Source organism: Lactuca saligna, chromosome 4 (assembly GCF_052625555.1).
Source record: "Lactuca saligna cultivar CGN05327 chromosome 4, ASM5262555v1, whole genome shotgun sequence".
Classification (NCBI taxonomy): domain Eukaryota; kingdom Viridiplantae; phylum Streptophyta; class Magnoliopsida; order Asterales; family Asteraceae; genus Lactuca; species Lactuca saligna.
In genome coordinates, this window is record NC_136420.1 from 179,240,435 (window position 1) to 179,252,719 (window position 12,285).

Genomic DNA, 12,285 nt, shown 5'->3' on the forward strand with positions numbered 1-12,285 from the left:
ATTAATGATTTTTTTTGTTTTTTTCAGTCTTTTATTTATAAATTTGGTTTTAAATTTTTTTACATATATATGTCAAAACAAATATAAGACTGTAAATATTTGTTAAAATTCATTAATCTTTTTACATGTTTGTTTTTAAAATATAAATGAACTTTTTTATATAATTAATTATAATCCTATTATAAATTAAATATTAAATCTATATTACATGCCATACATTTACAATTTTTCTGCAGGAGTCGGTGAATAAACAATAGATATTTATCTATCGCTATAATAGTATAAAAGAAACTCCTTATATATTTCATGTTTATCGTGAACCACTCTCATAATATACTTGAGAACTCTCTCCACTCTAAAAAATCCAGTCATGTCGAGAAATTTCTCAAAAATCCAGTCCTTGCCGATACATCATGATCCCAATCGAAATCCACGCCAAAACCATGACGAAAACCAAATCCAAACAGAAGAAGAAGCAGCCTATAACCTCCTACACGAAAAGCTTAACGACCTTCTTGCAACTCTGCCGAAAGACAAAGGCTGGAGAAGCACAAACATCTTCCTATACAAAGGTTTCTGGTTGAGCCCAGCAGCTCTCAAAAGCATATTAATGATCCACGACTATTTCCATCCCCTATCCACTGACATCTTCCTCACAGCTTTCATGAGGTGTGGAACCACTTGGCTTAGAGCTCTCATGTTCGCCACCGCCAACCGCCACCTTTACAAGTTTTCCGACCACCCTATTCACCACACAGGACCCCACGCTATTTTCCCGTCCCTGGATTCTAAAATTCTTCTGGAATATCCGGTATCTACGTTCGACCGTCTCCCTTCTCCTCGACTGTTCGCCACACACTTTGCTCATAGCTTGTTTCCGATCTCGATGACATCACCATTGTCGGCATGCAAGTTTGTGTACGTGTGTAGAGACCCTAAAGACGTGCTAATTTCAAAGTGGCACTTCATGTGCAAAATCCGGTCCGAGGAACTTACACCCATTTCGTTTAATGAAGCTTACGAGCTTTTCTGCAATGGAGTCTCGGAGTTCGGACCTTATTGGGACCATGTGTTGGAGTACTGGAAAGCAAGCCAGGAATCACCTGAGAAGGTCCTGTTCTTAAAGTATGAGGATATCAAGAGGGAACCGTCAGTGGAGCTCAAGAAGTTGGCGGCGTTCATGGGAATGCCCTTCACGGCGGAGGAGGAGAAGGGAGGAGTGGTGGAAGAGATTGTGAAGCTGTGTAGCTTTGAGAATTTGAGTAATCTTGAAGTGCATAAGGAGGGTGGGGGTGTTCAGACGTTTACACAGCTGGTGGTGGAGTATAAGAATTATTTTAGGAAAGGAACGGTGGGAGATTGGAAAAATTACTTGACAGAGGAGATGAGAGAGCGGATTGATTCAATCACTGAAGCCAAGTTTAAGGGTTCGGGGTTGACGCTGGGTCTTGGTCTCTAATTGGTGGCTGCTAACACCACATGCTATAGCGATGGTTTACTTTGGATGGATCATGGAAGATGGATTTTATGTTACGCTTCTGCTTTGGTGGTTGTGTCTTTCTTGTTATCATCTGCTGCTGTTGCGGACTACTTATCTATGAGTTTCGTTGAGTGTTTTGGTGGCTATCTTTCTATCAAGTGAATAGGTGCTTTCATCATTACGGGTGTTGTTCGAATGTGATGCAAAGTGCATTTCCATTTGGTTGTCAAGCAATTTGCTATGGGTTGGTGTAGTTTGATCATGTACATGGTTTGTTGTTTCTTTATTCTTGTCTCATACGTGTATTTTTTGTTGTACTATAAAAAGGTAAACAACTACTTTATTATTCCATCGGTGTCCAAGGTAGTAAAGTGAACAACAAGACACAATAGAAAAACAGGATCCGTTGATTTTTAATGGTCCGTGTGAAAATTTAAAGTGAACCTTTATTTTCTTATTATATTTAAAAGAAATTAAATAGTACTATAATTATTATACAATAATAAAAACAAAAAAACCATAATACAATTTATAATTTTACGTAATAATTAACTTTAAAAATCTCATCGGTTGAAAATACGACGTCTTGATTATTTGAATTCTCATCAAATTGTAGTTTTTATACGAAAGAGATTCTTTTGAGAGAATACTCGTTCGGTATTCATTTCAATAAAAGTTATTTAGCATCATCAATGGACAAATAGTTTTTTAACATCATCAATTATCTTAGAAAACAAAAGTAATATTGATAATAGGTCCAATTATTGTTTTGTTGATAAATATAAAATTATATATATATATATATATATATATATATATATATATATATATATATATATATATATATATATATATATATATATATATATATATATATATATAACACACAAAATACATTATACTCAACATATTCATCTATCTCTTATAATAATCCTAATGATATAGTCTAATATATAATTAAACTGAATACTAATAATAACTAAATAACTTAATTATATATTTGTAGGACAACAAAACAATAGAAATGTCATAGTAAATATTTGACACTACTCTTCTCTAATGTATCGAAGTGCTTTCTCAAACTAATCATGAGGTAATAGGATGAACTAAGTTAATGGTAATGAGTTGGCGATAAGTAATGATAACGGGCTACCTCCTTAATGTATAAAAAAAAGGTAGCAAAAAAGGAATAACCACAAATAAAATATGACTGAACTAAATTGATTCTTTATTTAGCCTTTGGTATGGTTAAGATATGACATTACTTTGGACTATAAAATCACTACATTGTCCTTAAGAATTAACAAATAATAACTACAACTACAAAACTTCTTTTTGGTTGCTTGTAATGATATTTGTAAGGGTGTTTAAAATCGGATATCAGAAAATACAGATATCCAAAATTTCGAATAGTAAATTTTTGATATCCGAATCTGTATCCGAAATTTTGGATATCTGAAATTCGGATATCTGAATTTAGAATATGGATTCAGAAATTTAAATCAGATATCCGAAATTTGTAATTTTGAAATTGTAATTTTAGAACCATTAAGTACTAACTTATAAAATAATAACAACCATGGAAAAATTAACTATGAAACAAATTAAAAATCATAACACCATTACCGATCTAAGAAATGAACTAATAATTCAACAAAAACTACATCAAAACAACGATCAGACAAATAATGGACAACACAAGCACAACAAAAAAAGGCACCTTTAGAGACGCGTCGCTAATAGTCAAGAAAGTCGCCCCTAAAGGTATTAGGGACGACTTGTCGTCTCAATTGGGTCGCCTCAAATACCTCGTAGCTAATACTCCAAAGTCGTCCCTAAAGACGTCGTCTCTAATACTTATCGTCGCTAATACCACTCGTCGTCCCTAAAGGTGTCGTCCCTAATAATATTGCGGCCACCGGTCAGTATTATTTCGGCCAAATATTCCGTCGGGATGTGTCGTCGCTAATGCTTAAGATCATCCCTAACGGGGTCGCCACTAATGATTGTTTTTTGGATAAAATTTATATTTTATATTAGTTTATAATATAAAAATGCAGAATTTATAAAATTATAAAACATGTAATTTAAAAATCTGAATTACATAAAACATCAAATAACATAAACAAAGTATATCACATTAACACCATCTAAATCTATAATAACATCATCCATAACATAAAACAATATATACTAATCGTCTTCCCCATCATCGTTTTCATCGTTGTTGTTGGTCGCATTATCGGCTTGCTTGCTAAATGAGTGCATAATATATTCAATTACCGTCACAAACGTCGGGTTTTGGAGAAAAACATTAACATCCACATCCTACAAAGTAAGAATATAAGTTAAAATATATCATACTATAAAAACAAATTATTCTTACTTAACAATTAAGTCACCCTACAAAAGTTTTATACGGTTCTTTTTTCTATTATTCATACATATTATTTATGAGCAAAAGGTTGTTATTTAAAAATGTTGCACCGATGTTATTTTTACATTTGATTTTTAGTTTATTTGTAAGAATATTTTATATTATTGAAATTTAAATAATATATATCTTATGTAGTTGCATTGATGTTATGTTTACAGTCATTTTATCTAAAATCAAAGTATATACATACTTGCAATTATAACATCATATATACACTAAATTAATATACAATCAAACACAGTTTCTCAAAACAAATTTTCAAATGCACATAGATACATACATATACACTTACCAAATAGACATATACACATACCAATTCAATACCAAATACAAAATACCAATTATACATATACAAATACACATATACAAAATACCAAATAGACATATACACATTCCAAACATACCAAATAGACATATACATATTCCAAACATACATATACATATACACATATAGACACACACATATATCAAACACTTTTTCTTGAAATACATTTTCAAATAGATATAAACATATATCAAATTCCTTATACAAAATAAACTTGCAAACATATATCAAATTCATACATACACATATACACAAAAATTGAACGCACCTGTGGTTGTAGAGCTGAAAACAGTGGAGCCAGTGGAGAAGTTCGTCGGAGACAGTGGATGTCACCGGAGATAGTTGACATCGACGGAGACAGGCGGCAACAATGGTGTTGATGTGGTGGTTCTAAAATTCAGAGATTAAAGAAATCTCCTTAAAACTACCAAAATCAACAAAATTATAGAAGAAAGAGAAAGAGAAAGAGAAAAGACGGTGGAAATGAGAAAGGGAAACACACCTTCGATGGTGGAGAAGTTCGTCGGAGACTGTGGCGAGCTGAGGTGGTGATAGTCGCCGGTGGAGCAACTGTAACCCGGTGAGAAGCTGCAAATCCCTCTGGCGGAAGAAGTGGGATGCACTGAAATTCACCGGAAAATGCTTCCTGATTGTCGCCGGAAAAAAATGAGAGAGAAATGGAAACTGGAAATTAATAAGGTTCTACGACCTGATGGGGAACAAAAGGTGGAACCCTTTAGGGGCGACACCTTTAGGGACGACTATGAATCATTAGAGACGACAAATCGGAGGGAAATTCACGCCATTGGTGTAACTATGAATCATTACAGCGTCGTCACAAATGGTGTCGCCCCTATTGTTGTGAACAGTAACTAACCCCATCCATTGGATCAGGATGCAATCGTAGGGACAAAATTTGATCAGGAAACATTCACGTGGATCGCCAATCAAACCCTTTAGTGACGCCCTTATTAGCGACGATGCGAGGCATTAACGACGACAAGAACGCGTATTGTCGAGTGTCGCCCCTAAAACTTCGTGTCGTCCCTAAAGATTATATTTCTTCTTGTGAAGTTTAGACTCCAAAAGTTTAGATTTACATGAGATATGTACAACAAAGAGACACGATAGCTTACAATAGGTTGATTGATTAATCACTCAATTCTCAATAGATATATAGATTAGTCAAATAATAGATAAATCGTAAAAGTCATGACGTTAGAAAACTTAATTTCATTTTATATAAAAACGTATGGATGGAGGATGTTCTGATGATGGTTTATCGTTGATATAATCATAAATATCAAAATACGACTCCTTTATCTTTTTTATTTAATTAGCCATTTTGCAATTTACATTAAAGTCATTGATCAACAAAATATTGAAAAATAACTAAAATTATGAATATATGTATTTCGGATTATCTTAATTTACATTAAAGTCATTGATCAACAAAATATTGAAAAATTATGAAAATATTGAAAAATAATTAAAATATTGAAAAATAACTAAAATTATCAACAAAATATCCAAAATATCTGAATTTTTTTAAAATCATTATCTGAATCCGAATAACCGAATATCCGAATTTCAAATATGCGAAAAACCGGATATATGAAATTTCGGATTGGATTTTCGGATCTTTCAGATATTTATGAACACCCATAGATATTAGTCAATATTTTAATACCGTTTAATTAAAAGAATGGTAAAATATACATTTCCATTACTTTCAAATTAGGAAACACAAATTCAGAAAAAGAAATTATCAGATTTAAAGGATTTTCGATTATCTTAATTTTGAATTTTGATTATTTTAATTAATTTAGTTTTACTTTTGTCAGAATGTTATTCCTTTAGAATAGTGTTCTATGATATTGTTTTGTTAGAACGTTACTATATTAGAATATTAATGAAGAATAATAATATTCTTGAACCTGAAATTGAATAATAACAAATTCTAAAATATTCATACAGATCCGAACTTAAATACAAAATCATAAATATTCTTACAAACTGATACATTTTAATAAAATTGTATATATTCTAACAAAATGTCATCAAAATGAATAAAATTCTTAAGAATAACATTCTCAAATATAAAATTATTGAACAAATACATTTAATCTTCTTCAGTGATCCAAATAATCGATTTGTTTACACTTAATCTTCTTCAATGTAACTTGATATTGAACTCAATTCCATGTCTTCCTCTTGTATGATCAATCATTGATTCCTTATTTAAGACACACTGAAAGAATAATTCATTACCAAATGAAAAATAAAAAACTAAAGTCCTTTGTACAAATCTGTAGACTTGTGAATTGTACCAAAACTCATAACGATAATTGTATCAAAACTTATAACCAAGAATTGTATAAAATCCACAAACCACGGAGGAAATATCGAGATTCCATTTCGACATAACCGGACTTTGAGATTTCATTCCGACATAGTTGAAATTCAAGATTCAATTTTGTCAAAATGACTTTATGTAAGAATGTACCTAGAGGTAACATGCAAGAGAAAAAAAACACCATGAGAATTAATCTCTTAAACAACTTTGAAAAAAAAATTATTGAAATTAGAGACATTAAGAATAATTGAGAATGAGAAACTTGTTCATTATAGAAGATTGTAGATTATAAATAAAAATACCATTTGGTTGAAATATTTAATCTTCTTATGCAACCTATGAACATAAAGCTGAATTAGATTGAAAAAGAATTGTTTTTAAATTATGAAATCAAAAAATTTCCATAACAACAAACCAACAATTAACAAATAAAACGTTTTTAGATAAGTGTTTACTGTTTAGTACAATTGATTATTGTTACTAGAAGCTTTGATTATGGCTATATGTTAATAATTTGATTTATTTGACAATTTTGTCAAAGGGCCAAAATGTATGTCATTTGTTCATTATATGGACTTGTAATATAATAATACATTTTCGTAATTAATATATATCTTCGATAAAATCAAAGATAAAAAGAAGTTTCAAGAAATCAATCACAACGATGCATCTTTTGATCTGTGCGACAATACAAACCATGAATGCACAAAAAGTCATGAATTATGGTAAACTGACCCATGTACTTTATTTTAAATAATAGACAAAATTCAAATATTGTACATCTCATATTTTGATGCAAGTGAAGTTACGTACCAGTTATGCTTTTATAAATAAAAAAAAAATAAAAATAAAAAAAAAATAAAAAAAAGAGAGAGACTTTTATGAGAGAGAGAGAGAGAGAGCGAGCACGAAGGAACGCCAGTGATAGGAAGCGGCCGGTGGAGAACTCACTCGCAGGAAGAAGAACGGTACGTGTTTTCTCTGTCATTACCTAGGGTTTTAAATCCTTGACTAAATTAAAAGGACTAATTAAATATTTATTTACCTACTTAAATTAATCAATAGGTAAAATTATAATTTTATCTTATTTTGGTTTTTGTACTGATTGCTCACATTATTCCTTTAAATCCTTGACTAAATTAAAAGGACTAATTAAATATTTATTTACCTACTTAAATTAATCAATAGGTAAAATTATAATTTTATCTTATTTTGGTTTTGTACTGATTGCTCACATTATTCCCTGGTATCACACAATAGATAGTTCAAACACATGAACATCTATATATATGCAGTTAGCGAGGTACAAATTTCAATAGCCATCACATGCCGCTATTTCAGATTTCGGTTATCACGGTAGTATAGCTGTGATATAGCGGTTTTTTAATATTACTTATAATTTATAATTGTATATTATATTTATATTGAATTTATATATTTGAGTATTAATACTATAAGTCTATGTAGAATTAATATTATCAAACCTAAAAAGTCATATAAAAACATAACATAATATTCTATTATAGTATTATGGAAACTAGGTAGTGTCAAAGTGCCAAATAAAGTTTAATTGCGTTGCATGGGTTCAATATCGTATTACTAGGTCTTGGTTGATTTAAGGAGTTAAGACCCAAGTCGTAGCGTTATAGGTATAAGTCGATTTACAAAAAAAACATTAATAGAGTCCGCCTGTAGCACTTCAAGTCTTCATGAGTACAGAAAGAGATGATAAAGAGAATTATCGGTAGATGTAGTTGCTTGGAATGCTTTTAATTATGTTAGTTATTCGGGTTTTTTAAAATGAAATTGTAGTCAGATCATTAAAACTAGTTTTTCATTGACAAAGTAACCAAATTATCCAAAATGTGAACGAAAAGAGAATTGTGCCCGTAGCGCCACTATAGCGGTTATTGAAATAGGGGTAAATAGCGGTGACTAATCGTGTTAATAGCGGCACCGCGAAATGAAAACGCTAAACTGAAAATAGCGGTTCTCGACCTCCGAAAAAAACACTATAGCGCCGCTATATCACCTCTATATCGTGCAATTGATAACTTAGCTCTCTCTCTCTCTCTCTCTCTCTCTATATATATATATATATATATATATATATATATATATATATATATATATATATATATATATATATATATATATATATATAAGCAAAAGATGATGTAGCATGGAAGACAAAAGAATGAAAAGTCATCATAGAAAAAGTGGGTAGATAATTATTTTTGTGACTACACATACAATAAATGATTCTTATTTTTATTATTATCATAACAGTTCGTTGCGGATGTGTTCTTCATGTGAATGTAGGTTAGTGATGGAAGTAAACAGTGAGGTTAATTTGTAGTGTGTGTATTTCAGATTGGAAAATATGAACATGGAGGTTGGGAGGGTATTTTAGTCTTTAATGTTATTGTTCAACCTTGTTCTATCATTTTGGATGTGACTAAAATTTGGAAGTTTAATTGCATTTGACATAGTGTTTGTTGCACCTTGTTCTAGTCTCGTCTTTGGCAAACCCCACCCAAAATAACTTAGTTTTGTTTTGTCTCGTCCAGCCCACTATACAAAACGGTACCTAAAGGAATTGAAAAATATATCATTTGGAACGACGGATATATATATATATATATATATATATATACACGGTTAGGTTCATGTGATACGGCCTAATTTTGTGAGATCGTAAGACGTATTTATTTATTTATTTTTTCATTTTTTTTATTTATTTTTATTTTTTTTAGTTAATTCAAGTTCCGAAAATAATATTTAAAAAAAGAATTTTTTGATTTTTCCATTTATTTTGCATTATAAAATTATTTTTACAATATGTACAGTGTAAAATTCTATTTAGAATATTTCACGTATTTTTCAAAAAAAATAGAATTTTTTTTTATTTTTTTATTTATTTATTTTTAGTTAATTCAAGTTCCGAAAATAGTATTTAAAAAAAGAATTTTTAGATTTTTCCATTTATTTTGCATTTTAAAATTATTTTTTAGAATATGTTAATGTAATATTCTATTTAGAATATTTCACGTATTTTAAAAAACAAAAACAGGATTTTTTATTTATTTATTTTTATTTTTATTTTAATTTATTTTTATTTTTTTTAATTAATTAAAGTTCCGAAAATAATATTTAAAAAAAGAATTTTTTGATTTTTCCATTTATTTTGCATTTTAAAATTATTTTTAGATTTGGTCTTACGGTCTCACAAAATTAGAATGGTCTCAAATAAATCTGAACCTATACATATATATATATATATATATATATATATATATATATATATATATATATATATATATATATATATATATATATATATATATTAACCTTCTAATTTTGTTGTTATTATTCAAAATAGATGAATGTATTGAGAATAATGTATTTTATTTTTTTAGTATACATATTTTTTAATTTTTATGTTTGTTATACAAAACAATAATTGAGCCTGTTACCAATACTTTTGTTCTTTAAGACAATCGCTAATAACAAAGAATTTTACGTTGAAATGAATATTGATCCGATATTCTTTCAGAAGCGCCTCTTACGTAGGGGTAAGTATGGTGCGGTTTGGTGCGGTTTTGGTTAAAACCGAACCGAAAACCGCAACTTCGGTTTTTTGAAATTTAGGAACCGCACCGTTTGTTTTTATGCGGTTCGGTTTTTGCGGTTTTTTGCGGTTCGGTTTTTTTTGCGTTTTTTTTTTCCTGTTTTGCCTTTTTACTAAAACTCAAGTAACTCAGCGAGTTACTTTGACTCAAATGAGGAGTGGTAATCATTTATTGGAGATAAATCCATACCACAACCTATTGGTTTGAAATCAAATTACTTAACCACTCATTCAACATGTTTCTAATGCTTCAATATAATGCGAATTTAATATAATATTTGTTTCACAAGTACATACGATAATATCAATTAATGTATTCATAAAAATGATACTATATCACTAGTACTCTTCATATTTAAATGTTAAAAAATTGTTATAAACATTATTTGTTATTATAAATACCACTGAATGTATGCTTAAAAATATATACAATCATCATCCGATAAATAAGATAGATATTTAAATTTATAGAATTTTTAATTGTCATAACTTCTTGGTTCTTACAAATATCAACACTTAATATATATATATATATATATATATATATATATATATATATATATATATATATATATATATATATATATATACGGTGCGGTTCGGTTCGGTTTTTAAGATACTAGAAACCGCACCGCACCGAGTATTTTCGGTGTTTGCAAAACTAAAAACCGCACCATCGGTTTTCATTTTGGTTTCGGTTTTTCGGTTTCGATTTATGCGGCTTTTTCGGTTTTTTTGGTTTGCGGTTCGGTTTTTGCTCACCCCTACTCTTACGTAAAAAAAACAAAAAATAAATAAAAACAATTTGAATAAAATTCAAGTAATCAAGATGTTATATTTGCACATGATGAGATTTTTAAAGTTACTTACTATGGAAGATGATATATTTTATTATGGTTCTTTTATTTTTATTATTTGTATAATAATTATCGATTAATCATAACATTATTTAATTTCTCTTATGTATAATAAAAAAATAAAGGACCATTTTTAATTTTCGCACACAACCTTAAAAATCAGAAGGACTCCCGTGTAAATTCAATTGCAGAATTCTAAATTAGTTCAACATAATAAACCAACAAATTTTAGTTTTATGACTATGTTGTATAGATTTATGAACGACGAATGATTATTCTATTAAAAAACTAACATGTCGCAGGCAAGTAGAGATTATATAAGAACGGCTTGAAAAGGTGCATGAAACACGTCACAGATTCCAATCTAGGTTATGTTTCTTCACCCTATTTTTAATTCAAATGTATGTATTCGCCTTTACGTCTACAAAAATTAATTGAATGCGGGGAGGAGTGTATGTTCTTAAAGGCTTTGTTATCTAAACCGCACATTATTCCAAACTAGAAACCATGTATCTTTTTTTATAAATTAGGATTACGACTAGTAGATGGCCTTGTGTTTCTTAAGTCTTATTAGAGAGGTCTCTGATTCTATGAAGTTCCCCATTTCCTTGAACTTCGTTTCGTTTTAATGGCTTTGTCAAAATGTCCACCTTTTCCTCTTCACCGGACCCATGCTCTACATTAACTTTTGTCATTCTCAACACATTCACGAATGAAATGATACCTCATGTGAATATCTTTGCTTCTTCCATGAAAGACGTGACTCTTGGTGAGTGTGTGCTAACTTGTTGTCGACTCGTATGACCACTTTTCCTTGGCTGTTGTTCGTGATCTTTCTTAACATGTCTTGAAGCCAAATTCCTTGACACACAACTATATTAGTAGAAAAGAAACTCCGCCCTACATGATGATAATGCAATACTATCTTGTTTTTGTGAACACCAAGTAATTGTGGTTAATTAGTAGTAGAACTCATGACTCGTTGTGCTTCTTCCGTTACCGAGTCAATATTTTGACTACTATTGCTATAACCGACAATATTCTTGATAGAATATGTTTATGACTATATTGAAAAATAACAAGATTCTTGAACCGTCAAAGAATACATATCTTGATTGAATGAATATCTTGAAAAATAACATTTTTTTCTGATACAAGTTCAAATTTTCCATCACATTCTAAAAAATAAAAAACTTTAT

At 29.8% G+C, this 12,285-nt stretch overlaps 1 pseudogene; it reads left to right on the forward strand.

Moving 5' to 3' along the window:
• The first annotated feature begins 307 nt into the window (after window positions 1-307).
• On the forward strand, window positions 308-1,829 carry LOC145043130 (cytosolic sulfotransferase 12 pseudogene; annotated as a pseudogene).
• Window positions 1,830-12,285: the final 10,456 nt, after the last annotated feature.